Below are 23,692 nucleotides of genomic sequence, written 5' to 3'. Positions count from 1 at the left end.
GTCAGAGTTGGACTACCCAGAGTGGGTCGGTCCTCAGCTGTTTCATACCCTCAGTCGTGGATTAACTCTCTCCTGCCACCTGAGCACTAAATCCAACACCATTACTCTGGCTTTAGGGGAAACGCACAAGAATTGGTTTCATAAATTTTGGCAATTCAAATTTGGACCTGAAGCAGAGTCTTAGCCATGCTGGAGCTTAAGCACATAATTGTGACAAGAGAAAAACTGAAAACTGAACCTAAAGAAATGTAACGTTGCAACATCAAGGCAAGTAAAGTTTTAACTCATCTGTGGTTTTGCGGAAACGCACTTCTGGTGACTGTATTGTTTAGTTCATATTGTGCTCCCATCGTGCATATTTCCCAGATCCTACATTCCCTATAGTTGTGCTAAATCACATTTCATCAAATGTCTTGACTCACAGAGTAAGTAGGTCTAGGCAGTATTATTTCAACATATTATATATAATAGTATTGTTTGTGTTCTTAGTCCCCTGCTCTATACAATGCTAGGTAAAACAGGTAAAACTGGCCGTAGCTCCAACTGCCGAACCTGGAGTGCAATGGGTTAAAACAGTGAGATCAAAAAGTGGATCAGGTGAGAGTGAGTTGGTTATAAGTTGTCTTGTCTTGCTCAGAGGTGTGTAATTATCAGACTTAATCACACACTGTGAACAGGTGTGCTCTCTTTGGCTACAACAACTCTCGAGCAGCATCAGCAGTTTGTGGTAACTGTTTGGGGTCACAGACAAAGTAAAGTCAGCAGCAGAAATAGTGTGCTGTTTCTTAAACTATCAACCGTGTGGCTGATTTCAGAAATCCTCTCAAAATCTGTCCGTCACCAATGTAGAGTATTTACCATGCTTGTTTGAAAGAGTTTAATCAAACTCTTAAACTCCCCTCATCTATTTTAGTTTATTTAGCATCATGACCACAAAACCAGTAAAACAACCGCAATGTTTTGTTGTGACTGGCTCAAAAGGCCACAGAAAATAAAGGGAGGGACACCAAAAAGGCACTTGAATAAACTATTTTATTTACAAAATTGCAAAAAGAGATGTGGATGGCATTAAAGGACGTGTGTGGGAAAAACAGTGTGTAGGTGTTGGTTGTGGTTTCTGTATTGATGGGAGCACTGGGCCCAGGTGCCCTCGGTGAGTTCAATAGGGCGGCCCCACCTACCAATTACCTTTAAGAGAGGAGCGAAGAGGACACAACCAAACAAGTCTCTGTGCTGTTCTCGCAGACACGCAGAGTTAAAACATAACCTGAATCACGTCCAGGAAATAACCCAGAAATACAGACTCTGCAGGTAGAGACAGATGATCGGCAGCAGTTCCTCATGCTTGGAGAGCCGAGAGTTACAAAATGAACCTTCTCATATTCAGCTATTTATCTTCAACTTGTAAGTCACTGAGACATGTTGACCTTTTTTTGTCTCTAGAAGCTGTGAAACTAAATACATGAAGGGGTTATCCAGAATTTACTGGAAATAGTAGCTTGTTTCCAGACATTAACACCTAAACTTGCTGTGGTTTTGCTTGTTACTGTATGTCTGTGTATAAGAGATTACTTCTGGTGACCTGCATCATTCAACAACCATCATACAGCCTGCTGTCTGCTCAGTCTAGTGTGTAATAAGCTGGTAGTGCAATTAGAGCTAATGTAAACACAAGGTGATAGAGGGGATGATCTGAGCTTGTCTGTACAAATCACAACCCTATCCAAACTACCACATTACACACACACAAACACACACACACACACACACACACACACACACATTCACATTCAGCTACAGTGTGTGCATATAATGGTAACAGCTTCGACCTGCAAGTTTGTTCCAATTGTGTGTTTGTTTGAGACAGACAGACAGAGAAACAGAGAGGATTGTAAATTAGGACGACAAAGAAGATGTTTCTCTCCAGCAGTAAACAGTAGACGCTGCCATAGTAAATTGTAAATGTATTATAGGATGTACAGAATGAGGCTGCAACATCACATGCAAACTTTTACAACCAACACAGCTGTGAACAGTGTTGACATGTATAAGAAGTAGGTGTTTGGACCTCGCAATATACATTTTTAGTATTTTAAGAAAAAATTGACTTGTTTTGATGTCAGATGCAAGGCTCACCAACTTTTGAAGTTAAGTTAATGTATAAAACAGTCATCACGATCACAATGTACCTGAAGGATTTCTTGACGTTAAATGACGCATGGATGTTGGAGGACCATCAGGGGTCATTTCTTGAGTTTCAAATTGATTATATTGTTGGAGGAAATGAAAACGGAACTGGCTTCATCTTTATATGCTTTGAAGGAAACCATCTTTCGTTTCGCAAGAGGTAACATGAGTCACTGAGGAGGTTCAGGTCATATCCCACCATGGAGGTTCCTTTCCCTTTCTTCTGAAAGAGACTCATCTCTCTCTGATCTCCGTATGCCTTGGCAGGACCCTCAAAGCTTCCCTTGGCACATGGCTGCTATCTCTTCTATTTCTGGGATGAAAAGGAAAAACCTCTCACCCAGCGAGCATCCTCGAAAGCACTGGAAATGCTCCTCCTCTTGTTTCTTGTCTTTGAAGTGCTCACTTCCTGTCTGCAGCGTACAGCAGGCCGAGGAGGCACAGAAATGATATAAGACAATGCAAAAATGCTTGTCAATGGGCTCTTTCATTCGGTGTATTAGAACATAAACATCCAAAGAGCTTTTTTACATCTTTGTGGCATCGCATCCAAAAGAGATCAAAGAGATCCTTCAACTGAAAGGTCCTTACGTTACCCAACACTTGAGTCGAAGATAAAGATACCATACAAGCAACACCCCTTTTTCTTCTTGACCCTACTCTGGTACAACATGGTTATAGTGTCTGCAATGTACTGTAGCTGATACGTCTGTGTAGGTATATTTTATAGCTGCAAGCTGGTCGGGTAGAGAAAATTTGGACCATCAAGAGCAAGCATCAGCCATCACATACAGTATCAATGACACATCAATTAAGCCAGGATAATACAAGCCAAGATCTAGTTTTCCCTGGGACAAGACCAAAATGCCTGTCACCATCATCCTAATCTGTAATGTGAAAATGAATGTTGTCGTGTACACAGTTATAGTGAACAATGGCAGTTAGTGCTACCCTCACTTACAAATACAAGACATTTCCTGTAGTGGGTTACCAATAGGAGCACACATGATTTGCCTTTGAAAGGCTTTTAATGTGAAACAAGATACAGGGGTCAATTTGAATTAGCTGTAAATTAACACTTCACATGCAGTCTTGACCTGGCTCGAGAACATTCTTGGTGTTAATTAAATTCTCTTTCAGCTGAAATCAATTTGGACCTTCAGACAGATCGACAGTTTGATCACAATCAAATATGCAAAGGTGCAGTAACAGATGCATTCTTGTAAGTGACCACAAAGGTTTTTGCATTTTTGGCTTTCAGTGTTAATGCACTTTAATACATTTAAATAAATAAATTAAAGGATACTTTTAAATATATGACCAGAGTTTAAAAAAAACAAAAAAAACATTACAGTGTTGATGATGTGTCAAAGACGTCTATGTATTGAGTTGCAAAGATGTCTACTGAGGTTAGGCCCACCACTTTGTACCAACAAGAGGCAATAGTTAGTTCTGCTGGGAGATATAAGCCAGCTTTTAGTGTAATAAATGAACAAAATAAACCCACAAAATGTCAAGAAAATGAAATACTCTTACTTCTACTAACCTTACTAAAGAAAAAATAACCGTTTCTCTTTTACCAAAGACAAGCTTAATTGCCTCATTAACCCATAGTGAGACACACTTCATTCAAACTCGACACGGACAAATAAAAATCACCCACACAGCCTCGGTTTGGTCAAAATTAGTTAATTAATTTGTTAAAAGTACTATGTGAAAATATTCCAGCTCTACTCGTCATTTTCCCCTACCGCTACTGTCCGACATGTCCTTTCCCTGCCTGTCCTCTTGTACCCGAAGTCATAGTCTTGGCCAGAGCCACTGTAAATCACCTCTGTACTGTACACCCCCTCTTCAAACTGACCTCAGTTGGGCTTGGTGGCTGTGTTCAATCCCAGTTCAGTGTCCAGCCACATTCACTCTCAGGCTGCCAAACCCCATTGAGACAAACTGAGCTAATTAGCTAAGGATAGCTTGCTACAGCCAAGGATAGCTAGCAAAGAGCAGCATTTGCTGGTTACACTGGTGAAATGCTGCCCCCTATGTTTCTGGAGTTACCCCCATATTCTGACCATATGTTATAAATGACACCTTTAATGAATCCAGGGAATCTTATTGATATTAAATTAAGGTTGTCACAATGTTTGTGGACCCTTGTCATTAGTCAGAGTGGATATTGTACAGTCCATTTAGTATGACTATGAAATACTGTATTAGCCACGCATCACTGCAATAGGAATGACATAATGGCTGTAAGATAACCACTGCAAACTTTTAGCGTTGAGTTTTCTGGATCAAATGCCTAAGTAATCATCTTACAGACAACAGTTGATATTGTGCAAACCTCTGTTTGACAACTCGCTGTGCAACTTCACCTAAAACACTTTTCAGCCCTTAAAATGTTAAACCTATTCCACAGGTACAAACGGTGCAACATACATTTTTGTTCTGGAAATAGCATCTGAGCGTATATATGGACATAAAACGTCAGTTAAATGAAAATAAGGGTGGCTTTTGTTGTGTAATAGAGTGACCGCGGCCAAAGCTGTACAAAAATAGAAACATAATGTGATCCACCGGTGTTACACAACTGGTTATGGGTAAGGGACTCTTGACATGTGTTATTAAGTTTTGTGAGGCTGCCACATCCAGCTGTGTGTTTTGCTGCTGTTGAGTTTGACGTCAGAGGGGGGAGGAGGGAGAGGGGGTGGGAGTGAGGATAGGGGAGAGAAAAAAAGAGAACTCATATTTCACTGAGATTCAGTTCCAGTACAGAAAACTAATAAAAGCATGGAACGAGATACTGCCACCGTCAATTTCTCTCTTTCCCCTTTTCTCTCTGTCTTTGTCGGGTGATTTTTGTGAGCTAATGATGATACTGTGTGTGCATGTGAATGCATTTATATAATTCTGGGATGCAGTCAGACAAATTCAGCAACTAGCTGGTGAACTTGATGGAGCATTCAGCAGCTGAAGAGCCAGACTCTGTCCTTCGGAGGTTAGTTGAATCAAAAAAATACCTCAAAGAAGAGTGAATATTGGTCTTACATTTGCATGTTGTCCAGAAACAAAACTTCAGATTAATGCTAATGTTGCTCTGCGTCTTCTGGGTAGGTATATAGGCAACTAACTGCGAGGGGATTCTCAAAATAATTGGCTAGTTGACAACACCACTAGTCGACGCTGATATAGACTCATCGTTCATATGAGATTTTAGCACGATGCAGCTTTTAAGATGGCCTTCTAACAACGAAAGGTGGATATAACTTTAGTTATTTCTGAACATGTATTTGTTTAAATCATTTTATATGTTAAGCTATGTCAAAGAAACATAATCAAAGAAAGCATTCATGCTGTTACATAAAGAGCCATTTAAGACTTATTTTAATAAAAAATATATCATATTGATGCAAGCTTTTCTAACCTTTGCAATTATCAGTCACAAGTGCACAGTGAAGCACACATATCTTCAGTTCAAGGTATTAGACTCCCCTCCCACAGATAGTTGTCAAGGACAGTAGCTAAGGCTGGGCAGTTATTCTTCTGATCATACACACCAGCATCTAAGCTGATACAATATGGCCTGTATTGTGACAGGACTCCAGCCACATGCAGGCTCTGGATATACTAACAATGAACTTTATTAATATAGCACTTTTCAGAACGCGGAGCGCTTTATTGTAAAAACAACAAGGAAAAACAAAGAAAAATGGTCTTTGGTCTGCCAAAATAATAAAAACCAAACAAACTGAATCCTTTACCCTCTGACAACACACTGTCTACCTTCGACCCTCAGTGAACCTAACTGGTTGATGTATGCGTTCATACACCAAATACTGGTGCAAGCACCCGCAAGAGTCCATAAACACTTGGGCGCAGAGTCGCCCTGCTTATCCCTTCATTGTTTACATAGGCTCCGTGAAGACTGCATGAGCTGCAGAACCAGCGAGTTCCTAGCCTGTGAAGTCATATGGACACTGAGATTACAGGCCCCCATAGGCTCACCAATAGCTAATATCACACACAGTTTGAGTTTTGGATTTGACTTCCTTGCTCTTTTAATGCTTTTGTGCTGGACAACAAATGAACAGGGAGAGTGCTGGGAGAAAGGCAGCGTGTAGACAATCTCCATCAGTGCCTTTACCATACTGCCACCAATGCAACGGTCATGCGCGTAACAACCAGTTTTACTTTAGCTCAACAGACCTGGAACTGAAATGGAAGTTTTAATCTACTCACTGCCCTTCGCCTTCTCTCCCCTCTCCTCTCACTCAGCCCAAAGCCACTATGGTTAGATGAAAATGTGCTTATTACACAACCCACCCCAACCCCTGTCACCCCCACCCTGCAACAAGACATATTTGCCCATCATTAAATGCCACATTAAGAACCCATCACACGTAGCTTCGCCAATGCTGTGTATTTATCTTAGCCTTCGCCTAGCGTGCAAGCAAAACAAACACGCCACTGCGGTCGATCAGGCGGCGCGAGAGAATGGAGAATGCGGCTTCGGGTATGTTCGATATGCTATGAGCGGTTTGTTTTGAGTTGCAAGATTGAGGCGGTGAAGTGAGGCGCTAAAATAAAAAACGGGCAGAATGACTTGATGGATTCCTTACCGGCATGGTTAGCAGGTTTTTTTAAGGTCAAAGAGAATTGGACTGTCAGGCGAGAGTTTACGAGGTGAAGGTTAGCTCATTTTCAACTTCTGGGAACTGGTTTGATTGAGTGAGATATCCAAATTATGCAATAAACGCACTGTTGGGAAAATGAAGGAATGGGGAATTTTACTGTGACAATGCTAATGTTAGCACTGTTTGTGTGGCTAATGGGACCACCATCAGGCTTGATGCTTTAGAGACTGAGGTTTGGCTGGTCGAGGCTGAGACCTAAGTGTTTTAAATTCTTCAGGCATGGTTGCCGCCATCATGTGGAAATTAAATTTATGTAATATTCAATTTCTTAAATCATTATACGAACCTGGGAAATAAAAAAAAAAGTGTCAGAGCGAGCAATGACATCATTCTTGTTTTGTAATCATGTCAAGTGGGTGGAAATGTCTGTGGTATATTGGTCGCTGTGTATCACCCAAATACCACAGTATTTTCCCAGACCATTTATTGTCCAAACCTTTTGAAAATAGATGACAAATGCTATTTTTCTGGTCTTGACAGAGTTATTGAACATAGCTAAAATACAATGTGATGAAAACTGGTGGCAACAAAATTGTCTCAGATAGGAAAAGGGCCTGTAATCTGTGATATAAAATAATATCCACTGCAATGAAAGAGCAGGAAATGACATCAAAACCTTGTAAATAAACCAACTTGTAAATGGTGTTGAAAAATTTAAAAAAGCCAAAGTCAGAACCAATGGAAGCTTCCCTCTCCCACAGATAACACTGCTCCTGAAATGCCTCGTCAGTAGTCCCGCCTTTCATTCTGAGACTTCATGACATCACACTTTGACACCATGTCAAATATATTCATAGCTTATGCCTAGTGGCTAATTTGGCACATATGAATTGACTAGCACTGCTGCTCTGTAGTTGTAAGCGATGCTGTCTCAGGTTTGTGTGAGCTGACCAATGAGAGCAGACTGGGTATTCAGGAGGGGTGGGCCTTAAGGGGGGACAGATGGGGAATATAGAGCTGCAGCACTGGGCAGTATGAGAAAACTGACGTATTTTTAACTATAAAAGCATGTAAACCTATTCTAATAGTGATCCAAAATAATATTATGAACCTGAAAATGCATAATATGTCTCCTTTAAAGCAGTGTTTCTCAAAGGTTTTCATGTCAAGGACCCCTAAACTGACACAAATTAGACCGCGGAGCCTCATATCATAAGATATTGCCCTAGGGTTCCTCATCTCTTAAGAATTTTGCTTTTAGATGTTATATTACAGAAAGTGTTTGAAACCAATGACGCAACTAGTTATACATTATGTTATAGTGTTAATTATGGACGGAATTATATTGAAAATAAATAGTTTTTTAATTTGCTGGGGACCCTCTGGACGCCCCACTTTTAGTACCACTGTGTTGTTGCTGTAAAGGATCTGTTATATCGTCCCTTCTTTTTGACCCGTATTCATATTTCACCACCAGCGGTCAATAAAGTGACCACTGCTCACACTGACCAAGCATTTTCTACACCGTGGGAGTTTTTGATTGAATGCACGCTGTATCCCCAGTCACACTTCCCCCTCCTTTTCCGGGATTCGAACTGGCAACCTCCCGATCGCAAACCTCTCCCCGCGTCTCCAACATACCATTGCCTCATATTTTCATTTGGTGGATGATAGTCCACCAACGCTGTGGTACGAGGAGGTTGGAATACTAACGTATCATTACTGGACCATTGGGAGAGACTTGAGAAGATTAATGATCGCTTCAGTCAATATAGGGAGTTATGGCTGCTGGCGTTGTCGTGGTAACAAGCTACAGTTGAGCGTAGGTGGGTAAACAGTGTGGTTAGTTTTTTGGATACGTGTCACAAGGATCCCACGATGTGTGTGTCGCACATGTCTTTTCTGTGTGTTTGTTGTTAATTTGTATGTGTTGAGTGCAAGCATACACGAGTAAGACGACTGAAGTGTATTTTTGCATGTTATGTTTGTTTTTTTTGTTAATGTGTGTGCAAGTGGGGAATACATTTATCTTTATTTGTATAATGTCTGTGTGTCTGTGTGTATGTGTGTGTGCTTTTGCTCCCTGGTTTTCCTCTCCCCTCAGACCCTCCGGCTCTTGTCAGATAACAGTTTTTCCCACAACTCCCCAACTTTCCTGGAATCTCGTTCATCTTGATGAAACTACAGCAAAGATGTTTCACCTGTTGGTGTCCTGGTCTGACATGACCACGCACACACAAAGGATAGAGGAAACAAAAACCTGGCCAAAGAAAGTTCCCCTTTGTATGAAAACATGGATCTTGAAGATGCATCATTTCCAACACAACGGCACAAATGCAAACCCTGACGTGTAAAGTTGTTGAAAATAATTACAGTGTGAAAATTGTGTTGCATATTGCACAAATAAATGGTTCATAATGAATGTTTCCTTTGGGAAATCATCAAAGGACAGCTGCGACCGTGGCATTGCTTTCCTAACCAGACTCACCCCACAAAATGTGTAATGTATGATTAAAATGTGTGTGGTTGTAATATGTTTAGTCCATAAACTTGATAAAGTTAAAAAAAAAAAAAAAGCACATTGCTCAGCTATGTTGCAAATGTTAATAACTCACCAAAGCAAACACTGATTATTTGGCTGGTTATTGATGATTCACGTCAGCCACTGCTTGCTCATAACCATTAAAGAGTGATTCTGCTCAGGTGCAAGTTGGGAGGAGCTACGCTGGAAATCATGTCAGCAGGTCAGCAGTTTTTACAGACCCATAAGATTGTAAGCTACCCTGGACGCAAGAGATTGAGAGAGATGGCTATCAAAACACATTTTGTTCACTCTTCTACTGCCCTAAATAGAGCTCTAATCGGGCAACAACAATGGAGGACAAGTTATTTTATAACTTTATTAAAAAGTTATATAATTAAGTTACATATAATTATAACTTTAAGTCAAAAGTCCATAATCATTATTGAAAATGTACAATAAAAACATGTAAAATATATCTGAAATCTTAAAATGAAAAGAGCTGTGCAGTATTTATAAAGATGATTCTGCAGAATATTGACTAAAGAACGCAATTGTTCACAATATGAAGAATATGTGCAATATGCAAAAATAATACCCCCAGGTCTGCACTCTTGGGAAGGTTGGTTATTTCTCTGTTTAATCTCTAAATTTCATAGTGATACAGACATCAAATGGGGGTTTCTCAGTTTCTGTGTGGGATATGGGTCGTGGTACCTGGCAACCCAACCCAGAGGCCCGGGGTAAGCGTGCCCAAGCGACCCTGCCCGACATCAGCAACCCGTTCCTGCACTCGGTCAAGCCCTCCTTCCTTCGCTCAGTTTGCTGCTGAAAATGGATGAAACAGATCCCAGGTAGAAATACGCTTTCAAATCTCACTCCACTTGGTGCAAGACCTCGCCTGCTGTAAGTCAGAATTGTAAAGTTGTTATTCTGTTTCTACTTTCAAAGGTCTGGACCCTGGATATGTGAGACCTTCCCCTTTAATGACGTTTGCCTCCTGTTTTAGTTGCCCAGCTTGCCTCCACTCAGCAGACTGTAGTCCTCTATCATTTTATTCTTCCTCTTATTTTTGATGGTCGTCCTGATTTGATAACTTTTGTATGTTTTTTAAATGTATTTTACTGTGAGCTATGAATCTGAAGACTAATTAAAAGTCCAATTGACCTGTGTTGAAGGGTGGAGGCAGGAGCATCAAGGGTAGTCTATGTGCACATAAGCTAGAAAAGCATATATCATTACAGTGTTTGACTAAATGCATTTTGTTACTTTGCGCCTCCATGTAATTACTACAAATGTTCACTACTGTCAGACACATAGGTACTGTAAATGTTTAAAGAATACTACACCTTACCACATTAATACCACATGTTATCAATTTGTGATGAGATGCAAGCAGGGACTGTTTTGAAATGTTTTTGTGATTCTGACGTATTAGCTTTGAGTTAGCTGTCAAAATCTTATGATCCATTTCACAACATCTATATTTCCTTGTGTTTGGCCTTTGTATTTTTCCAACAGCTCATAATTGCAGCGCTTTTTCACAGCCAACTTGTCCTCGAATGCACCGGCAAGAAGGCCCCCGCTTACCACTGCATTAAGTTCTTTGACATAAAGTCTGCTGTGTTTTTAATGTGATGGAGGACTTGGCATTTCAATCGCTGCCTGTTGACTTTTATTTGTGAAATAGACGTTAAACCAGCGGCCCAAAGCAAATACACACACCTCAGTGTAAAGAGTTGCGGGATTGGTTCCCACTTGACATACTGTACAAACAGAAATAAACAAATGGAAATGTGTCGTTGAGCAGTACAACGTGACAATCAAGGCAACTAGAACTGATGAGAGTAACGGAGAAGAGTTCCCGCAGCTATCAGGGCTCATTATGCTCATCTGAAAAAAACTCAACTCTCTGTGATTTACGGAGTTTCCTGAAAGCAACCTGTAGCTAACTTTTGCGTGCGGTCGCTACAAGTTAGCTCTGCCAGCCTAGCTAACGCTGCTTGGAGCGCCACCGAGGAAAGTTGTTGTTTACATCATTAGAACAGCAACCTTGGGATGCCAGAAAGGGGAGGTTTAACCAAGCTTGGCCGCCTCTAAGGACATAATGACATCATGACATCACTTGCTTGATGGTTGGTTGTGTTAGCATAGTTGTCAACTTGCTAGTTTTTAATCATATGCCAAGTCAGCCCATTTCAACAAAAGTTAAGCCAATAGCAAGTTACAGCTGCTGCTTTCTCAACTTTGTTTCAATTGCTCATCTTTAGTAGCTGAGATACCCTCATGTTAAGCCCTAAAATCCCAGGATACTACACTTCCCATAGTGCAACTAGACCGCATCTCTTTGCGAGACTCTTCCTCCCTGTTGACCTCTTTCAAACTCCATACACCCAGTTTGTGACTCAGGTTCTCAATAAAAACTTTTGTCTGCAAGCCCATGCTGAGCTAACGCTGGTGACATCATCAGGGGTTATTATCTCAGACTTGACATAGCTCTTCCAAAGCCAAAGAAAACATTATACGACAAGATGAGTAAAAAAAAAGTGAAGTGCCCCTTTAAAGAATATTTGATGATTAAAATCAGCGGTAATTGGCAATGGCATACAACACAAAATAAACTGTGAAAATATTAACCAAACTAGATTAAGTGTGACGTAAGACACACCTGCTCCAGAACAGCAACACCCTGGCAAAACTTAATCCTCCTAAATAGAGGAAAAATAATGATCTTTTCGTTCCTTGGGGGATGAGACCCTTCCTTAAAAAACACCATGGTGCCCAAAATCCAAAGTCGAGTCCAAGTCAAATCTATGTTTAGTCCTTCATTTGTTGTTGGAAATATCACTAATAGGTTTGGGTGCACATGAACAACCCCAGAAAGTGACAGATGGAGTGGAAAAGCTTGTTTTCAGCTTGTTGACTGATGATTCAATGATGTATTTCTTTAATCATTTTGATTAGTATGTTGTGAAAAAAGTCACCTGTGCTGCTTTATGAAGCCACAGACATGGGTCTGTCTGCACTTAAACAACTTCACACCTCTGAGAGAAAACAGCTGAACATAAGAAGGAGGAGGAGAGAAAAGTAGCAGTTGATACCAAAAAAAGTTAATGGTTGTTGATAGATGCTTTGGTGAGAGGAAATGAGGAAAGGGATGGAAAAGACATGCAAAATAAAAATTTAAAAAAGACACAATTAATGAAAACCATGTCTGGCATTCTCCCTCTATCTCTCAATATCTTGCTCTCGTTCTCTCTTTCCCTCTCTGGTTCCCTCCCTCTCTCTGTTCGGTGCCATCATAAACACTGCTAATGCTAACAGAGTAGCCCTAAAGCTTGCCTGCGGGGTCTGTCGCCGTGGCAACCGGGCCAAACACACAGCCCTGACAAAACCGCTAATATATAGCAGAAGAGGCTTTGCTGCTGCCGAGCGCGCGCACACACACACGCACACACACACACACACACACACACACACACACACACACACACACACACACACACACAGACATGCTCTTACTCACACACTCTCAGGCCAGCCTGTTAGACAGACAATAGAGAGATGGAGAAAGACTGCAAGTGACTGAATTTAATGATTGGCGTGGTGCATCTGAGTTTGTGTGTGAGACAGGAAGAGAGAGACGAGGGAAACATCTGCATTTTAACACACGTACATGCACATGCGTGTTGTGTGTGTATGCGTAGATAGTATGTTCGAAACTTGTGCGAGGGCAGGCGCTTGTGCGTTTTCTTTCTTGTGTACATTGCGTCCACATGTGCATCTGTTTGTGTGTGTGTCCATGTGGTTCCGTTTAACCCTTCCCTTTGAGTGTGACACCATTTAACCTGTGGGCCGCTGCAGTGAGACTCCGGTTAACACCACATTTCCTGTTCGCTCAGCTGCATCTGGATGCAAGTGGAAACACACACACACGCACACACACACACACACACACACACACACACACACACACACGTTAATCAGTGTTATTACCCTCGACTCAGCTGCATCTGGAGATGCAAATGCAAACACGATCACACATGCACGTGCCCACACACACACAAGTCTAAAAGAAGCCACCATCTATCATGAGTTTACCCTTAAAGTATATCAATCATCAAGGCTGAGATGATGAACGAGTTTGCTTTTTTTTGAAAATGGCTTTTAAATGAGACCACAACATGTTAAAGCTGCACTTGGCAAGAATCTTAAAGGAAAAATAAACCCCGTCTATGGAAATGCAACAAGAAGAGTCCAAGCTTCACCAATTACCATGAGAAACAGCTGATTTAACTTGTTCGCTACAGAAGTTTTCCTCCCCACCTTTATGATCATACAGTTCAGACCCGACGGCACCTTTAAACTTCTTTATTTTGTGCTTCAAAAACAACAGAAAATACCATTCTGCTTAAAATGCATCTCAGTCAAGCGCGCGCGTTTGTTTTCTTCATCACCTCACGCCTCCGACAGCTCGGAGGGGGCCTGGTGTTCGAGCTGTCAGCGTGAGGCCTGTCTGTCACCACCGTTTCGATGGAAGCTCGTCACGAAAAGCTTGTCACCCGAGCCCTTCCTCCCTCCATCGCTCCTCCAGCCCCTCCTCCTCTTCCTCCCCTTTTCCACTCTATCACCCCTCTGCCCCTCCCTGACAGGTGCCAGCAGCAAGTGTTTCAAAAGATGACTCTTTGTAACAATCCGTCACCACGTTTGTCGCCACATCGCTGCACTGTTGTTGTCAGTCGTGGTAAAGCTGGCATTTGAGACTGGTGTGTGAGATCAGAGGAGCACATCTTTGATCAACAGGTCGCTGATGCAACTTTTCTGGAACACTCGGAAAATGCGTTCAAAGAGGGGCTCCTAATCTCTTTTATGCAAGGATGCGCAAATGAGCACAGGCCATTCCTGAATAAACGGCTTCGATTTACACTGTCTTTGACATTAAATCATGTTTAACTGTAAAAATAATGATAGTCTGATGTTTCTGGAGCCATTGAAAGACAATTTTACAATCCGCCCTCTTTCCGCCCTCATGGAAACCCATCAAAGAGCGGGCAATCATATTGTTTAGGCTTTTGCCAATCATCGATCAAGTAAAAGTCAACAGCTCCGTCCACCACCTCCCTCCATGTTCCGCCCGCGGCTCTCCAACATAAAGAGTTTGTTTAGCCGCCTTTGCAGCATCACTTGCGACTACTCCTTGATCACAGTTTAGACAGACTTGGAGATGGAGCCGGACGGAGTCACAGCTCGTAAAGTTATGCCTTTTGGGTCCGTTTGACTCAGCGCTTATTACCACTGAGATGGCCTAATGCTTGACTGAGAATATTAATTGGGACAATGCAGATGGAGAGACAGAGGATGGAAGAAGGGATGAAGGGATAAAGACATGCATGGGGCAGATCAAAGGGAAGATGGCTGGAAAAACTGGAGCATAAGAGAGAAAATTTTACAAGACTAAGAGTCTTTAGCCATGCTGGCAGCTCTGAGACTGTACTTAGGCAGAGCGGTGCTTTGAGCTAAATGCTATGCTAGCATGGTAACAATAACATTGCTAAACATTGCTAACCAGTTGCTAAAATTGCTGTTTTTTAGCAACTGGGGCTTGGGGGCTTGGGGTTTAACTGCAAGTGGGTGGGGCTTAATCCAGAGGTAGGTGGGAAATTGATATACGTTGATCATAAGTCGCTATATCTATCATTTCTCAGAAAACTAATCACAGAACAGAACTTTTTATACACCTGAAAGAATAAACACGTGCATTCCTCAGCTCTTAACTTTTCTTTTGCAGGGATTAAGCCATTTGAATTCCCAGGCTCGTCTCCCCACAAACTCACCTGTGGCGTTTTGGAGTCAAACCGAGCTGCGAAAGCAACCGATTTGCTTTTCCATCAACAGTTTTTCTGCGGTAAGTTGAGTTTCTCTCGTCCTGGTTGTACTTTCAAACATCTGCTGTGTTTTACTGTTTCGTCGTGTTCACTTTCAGCTGTTTTAGGAGTCGCGTTTCGTTTCTGCTGGTGAAAATGACTGGAAGTCAAATAGATTATTAAACTGTAGCGAGAAGTCCAATTATCTACGAATAAAACTTTACTTCTTTATCAGGCTCTATTCCCTCTCTCTGATATTATCACCATGGTTTAAATCATTTAGTTGGGAAACTACCATTCTGCGACGGTGCTGGCCTGGCTCTTTAGCAAGACGTCTGGTGGTTTTATCACTGTGATATGAAGGACATTCCAGGGACATGCTGTAAGCTGCTGCCGGTTCAGAGAAGCAGCAGGGTTCAAGCGTGGGAACTCATCATTATTAGAAATGTAGTTGGCATGGATGCACACTGAATCAATTGTGTTGAACCTGTTAAGAGTTTCAGTGCAGGTTTTTGAAATGTGATTTTTGCTTTGCGAACACTTTTTCTCTGTCGCACCCATTATATAAGAGCATTAGCTACATTAGCTTGCGACGTAGGTATTAATGCCTCAGCTGTAAATCAGCTCGAGCAGTAAGTTCACATCATGTAACAGATCTATTTCTGTTTGACACTGCAAGGTCCCAAAGCTGTAGGCCAAACCATAGCATATTTGGCTTGGCCCACTAGGCCCACTTACAGTGAGGATGATCTGAAATCCCAGTGCACGATGATTTGTTAAAGTTAGCCTTCAAATGAAGTGGGACGCTGAGGCAGTAAAACTCAGAGTTTCAAAACATCCATGGATTTGCTCGGAAATAACCGCCACCCCCTTTTTGCGTTTCCAACTGGTTTTATGTCCTTCATTAACGTCAAGCATGAAAAACAGAAAGAAAAAAAATCCCAAACGGAAACTGCATTTGAAGAATCAAATCTTTCGACACCCCGAATAACTCACACCAGCTACACTTCAAGTGCAATTCTTGTTGACGTCAGCCGTAATTCTGTTATTGCTGCGATGAAGTATTTTGGCGGATCACTTCTTTAAGAAAACAACTGGGAGTTAGTGAGAAGCTCTCAGAGGAAAAAAAGAAGGAGAGCTTTTCTTACGGTCCTCCAAGAAAAGTCTCTTCAATCAGGATGCAGAGAAAATGACCCCTAATGTCTCTTTCTGTTTCTGCCTCACACTTTCTTCTCATCAATACGGCTCTTTCTTTCCCTTTTTGCACATTTCCTTTCAATCTGAAGTTACAGTTGGTTGTGAAATATGTGTGTCTGTGTGGCCACTGTCTTTGTAATGCATGGAGCAGACTAAATAAGCAGCTCAACGCTTATCTGCATGCTTTCGTGACAGACTGACAGCTTGTCAGGCTTTCAGCAGAGGTCAAAGTTGAAGCCACAAACTCCTCTCTGCAACCCCCGAGAGGTGAGGCCACAGCTTCCTGCAAAAAAACGTGCACGGGGAAAAATTTAATTCCTAAAATTCCAACAGTGGAATATAGGATCTTTGGTTTTGCAATATTGTGTTGAGTGAGCTTGACATGTGCTTCCTATGGAGGAAAAAAATTAAACACTATAGATCCAAAGTCAAACAACGGGTCCGGCTGTTTGCGTTGAGCTGCAGTAACGGGAGTGGAGATGAAGAAGGAGACATTCGTTTGCCTCTTTGCCGACTGCATGATGTAAAATTTTATCCGGCCCGTGGGAAGTGAAATTGATTGCGATTTGACATTTTCCTCACAAGCACACAAGACTATTATTTTATACATAAGTGTTATTATTTTCATATCAGTGGGGATTTTGGTGGGTAAAGTTATAAGAAGCAGTTTCAGAGGCTTTTCCATTCTGCCAAGAAACTCTTAGCAGTCAGAGAGACAGATACTTTGGCTTAAGAATTTTTCAAATTTCAAGATACTCAATATCGGCAAAAAAACACTCTTCACTGGCAACTTTAATTCAATAATAATGGTGTCAGTCTGTGACTTCAGAAACTCTTCTGAAACTTCACAGATGCAGGATGTGTGCAAAAGAGGACTACAATGGCGACTGCTGGACATGATGTTGCATTTATGGCCTGTCTGTGACTTGTGCTGTCCGTGCAGTGGGCGTAAACCATAATTAGTAATGTATTAACTTGTACGTGAATGAGTGTCTGGATTGTTTCGGGACCGCGCTCGGGTTTTCAAGTGAAATTTCAATGACAGAATAATGACCGAGGGGGGAAACCAGTGTGACTCATATTCACCGCTCTATCACCCTCGACGCTCTGCATCACACGGCAATTATTCTCTTTACTCGTGAAGGATCTCACGGGCCACTAGTGCGCCCTGCACAAACCACCAATGAAGTTTTTATGGGCTTATTAGGTGAATAGAAAGCTGCTACATTTTGTAAGGATTATAGCGCCATTAAAATGTGTTGACAATGAAATAAGTAGCTTGCTTTAAAGTGGCTTCGATAGATATTTTTATAACTATGTATCAAATGACAATGTGAAACTGGACGCTCACAGGGATGAAACTACATTATTACCCAAATCTTCATGTTTCTGGTTCGCTGTCACTGCATCCTGGCATTTCCTTGTGGTATTACTGTCAAAAAGACAACTTTAGCAACATGGCTCCTGCTAGAGGCCTGGCTACTTTCCAAAGCAAATAACAACCGTCAGAATCCCAATTTCGATTAAATTAAAAGGCAGAGTTAAACACCAGGTTGCATAAGTTGGCAGGTGTTGTTACATACTGAACAGACTTTGACACAACATTTAAGTGCTAATGGATATCCTAAATGGTGACTCCCTTTTCTGGTTGTGTCAGTAGGCTTGTGAGCTAGCAGTGAGCCTGGAGTTCCCATTCCAGCCATTAATAATGATATAAACAGTGCAAGGCAACTTACATGAAAAATGCAATAGATTACTTCAAAAGAAAAATATTCTGCATTAAATACATTAACCCTTGCGCCAAGCTAACGTATTACCACTCTCTGTACTGAATGCACAGAGATGTTAGATGAGTCCTCCCTCCAATACTGGTACATCAGGCCTAATCCTCAAAATGTAAAAATAGCTGTCACTTAAATTGCTTCACTTTGGTTCAATTGTCTCAGTTCGGTTCAATATGGGGAAGACTGCAGACTTGACAACTGGCCAGAAGACCATCATTGATACCCTCCATAGGATGGGTAAGCCATACAGTTCATAGCTAAGGAGGCTGGCTGTTCACAGAGTGCTGTGTCCACGCATATCAATGGCAGAAGAGATGACCATGGGCTTCAGCGGATTATCAAACAGAGAAGATTCAAGAATCTGGCAGAGATTCAGGAAGAGTGGAATGAGGCAGGAGTCACAGCTTCAAAAACCACCACATTCAGAAGCATCCGGGAGATGGGCTACAACTGTCGGGTTCCTCAGGTCAAGCCACTTCTGAGCCTGAGCCAATGTAGGAAGCGTCTCAACTGGGCCAAGGAGAAGAAGGACTGGACTGTTGGCCAGTGGTCCAAGGTCCTCTTTTCCGATGAAAGTAAAGTGTGCCTTTCATTTGGGAATCAAGGTCCAAGGGTTTGGAGGAAGACGGGTGAGGAACAGAACCCATGCTGCTTGAGGTCCAGTGTGAATTATCCACAGTCAGTCATGATTTGGGGTGCAATGTCCGGTGCAGGTGTTGGTAAACTCTGCTTTCTTAAATCCAAGGTCACCGCAACAGTCTACCAGAATGTTTTAGAGGACTTCATGATTCCTTCTGCTGAGGATCTGTATGGAGATGCAGATTTCATCTTCCAGCAGGACCTGGCCCCTGCCCATACCGCCAGAAGCACCAAAACCTGGTTTGATGCCCATGCCATCACAGTGCTTGACTGGCCAGCCAACTCGCTGGACCTAAACCCCATTGAGAATCTATGGGGTATTATCAAGAGGAGAATGAGGGGCACCAGACCCAAAAACAAAGAAGAGCTGACAGCAAGCATCAAGGAAATCTGGGCTTCCATAACTCCCAGGCAATGCCACAGACTGATTGCCTCAATGCCACGGCGCATCGAGGCAGTGATTAAGGCAAAGGGATTCCCAACCAAGTATTGAAGATTGACATATCGTTTTGAAAGTACCATATTTTGATTGATTTGATGTGATCCTAATTTCTTTCTTTTTTTTCTGCAAAAACTGATAAGTAAATGGTGATTTCTTCACAGTATTCTAATTTTTATGAGCTGGAAGCCCAAATTATGTACAAATAAACAAATAAATACTTGAAATCGTTTAAATTGTGGGCCCTGAATCTATAATCTATGAAAGTTTAACTTTTTGAATGGAATTATGGAAATAAATAAACTTTTCCATGATATTCTAATTTTTTGGAAAGGGTCTGTGTATGTATGTATGTATATATATATATATATATATATAACATACAGCACCCTCTCTGTGGTCAGGGACCTCCTGATCTACAGATTAAGCACTGAAAATAGCCTACTTAAGCCTTAGCCAGGGCCAGGTCACTTTATATAAACCTGGAATGCAGGCAGATATCTTATTTAAAAAGTTCAAATGCTGGAGGTTTCCTCAAATAGATGAATTGGAAACAATTTGAATCCAAACTTGAAATCCATGTCCAATTCCTACACGCTGTAGTCCATCCTGAACTCCACAGGATCCAATCAGTCATGACTCACACATGACTCTACTCTTTCATCTGATAAGTAATGTTTTGTCTACCAAGACAATGCTGGTGTGACAAAATAAAACACATGCTCCAACAAAAGTAAGAATTTTCTGTCACTGCTGACAACTGGATAACAAGATGGATTAATTATCATGTGTTAATTCAACTTTACACACCGACAACAGACGCAAAAGCTGGTTACAGGGTACTCTAATCACACACCCATGGGCTATTAATATCTTAACACCCACCATTACAGGAGTAAATGGAGAACACAAACCACAGTACTATCGACCATCACTGCCGTTTACCATCTTAATAGCTAAGAAAAAACTCCCCTCTCACTCCAGACTCATTGGGCCCTGCACAGCTTTGCACTCACTCGGGTGAGTCAGCAGCGAGGCTGGGTGAAGTAGGAGCTTGCTTCAGTACGAAGCTCCTCACTGATCATCATGTCAGCTGTCTGGAAGAAGAGCGTTTTCTTGTCCGCATTCATTTAGAAAGGAGGATCCTTTCTAAATGAAAATCCTTTCTTTTCATTTTATTGTTTTTGATGATGCTCGCACTATCATTTTGTAAGTCCCAGGAAATGATCCGGGGCCGGTCTTCCATTTTTAGGGTGCACACTTGTTATGGCGGGGATCTATAATAGGGGGTATCCAGTTGGGTCCACAAAAGCTTCCTTAATGCCATTCTGAAACAATAACAAGAAAAAGACAAACATAAGTGGCTATTTTTAGTTTAAGTAGCCTCACGGAAGATGGTAGGCACTGTCAATCTGCCTGTTTGTCTCTCTGTCTATATCCATCTATCTGGCAAGCTAGCTACCCACCAAACAGGTAACCTTCAGGGAATGATCCCTAAAGGTTCCACTACAATAACCTTCAGAGAACATTTAGAGAATGTTCCCTGACTCAAGAATGAACTTCAGATAATGTGAGTCTGGGGTAGGGCAGGGTAAATTATGATACCAGTACCCTTTAAGTATAACTACAGAAATTTGAGGTGAGACAACCCACGTGTAACGATGGCACCATTAACCGCATGCCTGAATGGCATTTGTACATGCTGATGTGGTGAATGCACGTAGAGTTGGGTTACCTTTCCTACTGAATGAATCCAGCAAGACTCACGCCCATGCCCCTGTTGCACAGATTACTCTACTATTTTGTGGCCTGACAGATCTCCAGCATGAAGGAAAAAGCTCCCTTGACACCCACCAGGTCTTGCAACTGATATGTGTCAGTGTCCCTGGCCACAGACTTAACGGCGAAGTCAACAGACACTGCCTCATCAGTTAGGGTCCACCAGATCTGTAAGATCCAGGTTGTCTTTGTCTTTCTGACCCAACGGATCATGAAGCCCACCATCTTTGTGAAGGGGCAGGTGTTGGCCTGCTCACCTTGTTTGTCTAACAATGACAGGTTGAAGATCAAGATCATCTATGCTTCAAAACCCATGAAAGAAATGTTGATATCTGAAGATTAGGAATCTGACAAAGACAAAGATTCTTTTCTTATTCAGACATGGCAAAGAAACCATGGTAATGCTAACTTCTTGTTCTGCTACACAAAAACAGTATTGATGGACCTGTAGCTGTGGGGTTTTTTTTAACCCTAAGCAGACATTTTCCTCACCTATTTGCCAGGTTGTCTGTGCAATACAGCTCATGCTCCCACGGTTCTCCCTGTTCCTTTCCCCATCATTTTCTCTGATGGTTAACTGAAGCTGGCATATATTACATCACTGTATCCGTCAGACTTATTGTCTCATTGTCAGAACAGTAGGATATTAAATGGGAACGCTGTGGTACACTAACACACAGCTTGCCTACACACACAGTGCAGGGAGTGGCAGGGCTATATGGTTCCACTGAATCATGTCTCCTGCTCTGATGATCTGTTGGTTCAGTCTTGGTGCTGATTGCTTTATGTGTTGGATGGATGGTGTACAGCCACTGAGACCATCTGCTGCTGGCTTTCCTCAGTACCAGCCAATATGCTGCTGCTGTTTGACGCTTTCTGTGTGTGTGTGATGTCCTCGACTACGCACATCAGGACCGAATGTTCTTGTAATGTGTACAGCTCAAATACATTGGATTTACAAGAAACATTTCTCCCGAGACAGAAATTAAGTCACTGCTTGAGTCAGTCCTCAGTGGCTCGAGCCACAGGAGCCACAGTGTTTTGCTGTGGGACTTAATGGGCAAATTGGGTAAGGTAATGGGAATGGAAGAACTCAAAATATACAACTGACCATGGACGTACACAGGCATTTTGAGGGCCAGTGGCTTCGTTATAAAGTGCCTGTTCCCATAGATTCCCATAGACCAATGATACACAGTGTCGTGCTTTGGCCGACCAACAGTCCAAAATCCAAAGATATTCAGTTTGTCATGTTTGACAAAGAAAGGATCAAATCATTCAAGAGTTTAGAAGAAGAAAACAGCAAATGTTTGTCAATAATTTGTTTGAAAAGCCGATCAGAACCATTATTCGACTATCAAAATAGTTGTTGAATGATTTTCTGTTGATCGACTAATCATAGCAGGTCTAAGTTTTATAACCTTTTCTTTTTAATTGTTTTGAATTTGTTATTTGTTTGAACCACTGTAACAACTTTACTAAGCAAGCTAGCTAACTAGTGGACCTAGATGGCCACCAATTATAGCATTGGTTATTGTTCAGGCATTCTGGTTTAGTTTAGACACGACTCCAAATTAATGCTCATGGTACGCTGTCTGCTGGCTGTGTAAATGAGCATTTTTTCCCTCAAATGTATGTCACGGTTGCGTTTAAACTTGAGCTTGTGCTTAAGCCCAGCTGTCCAAAAGTTTCTCGTCACATTCTGTTTTTTGACTTACCAATAGACTTTTGACTGCTTGTTTATACTGTTAGAATTAATTGACACCTTTCTTATCTTATTGTGTAACAGTAATGTTAGCTAGGTAAGAGTTGCATACTAATGTTAGCTGTTTTCTAACAGAAGCTATTGGGTTCTTAAAAAGGTTGATTTACCTTGAATATTGCCTGATGTCCCAACAGATTTTCACTTTCCATTGTGTTTTCAGTTGCTAATCAATGACAAATTGGTAAGTGGTTACTATTTGTCAGATTCACTATGTTTATGACTGGAACCTGGAACACAGCAGTAGGACATTCGAGCTTCCCACCCTGAGCGTGATGTCAGAGGAAAATGGCCCCCGTGTGAATATGGTCTATGGTTGTCAGCTTTTCAAAAACAAAATTTATCGAAGCGGCATGATTTCCCTAGAATGCAGGTTAACTGCTAGAAGGCAACTGTGGCTGACAGTAAAGGAGTGGCTTAGTCTTTAAATGATTTTGAATCACATTTTATCACTATTTTTGGAAGGCTTTTTTGTAAGATTGTAAGGCTTCTTAATATCGACTCTGCTTTGTTCCTAAGGAAATGCAACTGAATTAAAAAAAACATCTGTATTCATGAGTTTGTGCTCTGAGTACATGTGCCTGTAAGTGTTTAAGTGCACAGGTTTGTGTTTGTGTGTGTGTGACTAGTTCACTTATTACTGCCAAGCTAAAGAACCTTGCTGCACACTGGAGAGCAATAAGAACATGATGGCCTGTTAGTGATTACCGGAACCATACGGAATATAAAATGAAAGCTGCAAAAAAAGACAACATGATTCAGAGAGTCTCTCTGAACCCATGAATAAATCAAGTTCACGGCATGGAACACTTCGCACACAAATACAAGCCAAAACCCCAAGCACATGGCAGGGAAAAACTTTTTTCACTCCTTAATGGTGGTATTT

The sequence above is a fragment of the Pagrus pagrus genome (assembly GCF_965226575.1).
Source record: "Pagrus pagrus genome assembly, chromosome: 21".
In the NCBI taxonomy this organism is placed as follows: domain Eukaryota; kingdom Metazoa; phylum Chordata; class Actinopteri; order Spariformes; family Sparidae; genus Pagrus; species Pagrus pagrus.
Note: the sequence above shows the minus strand (reverse complement) of the source record.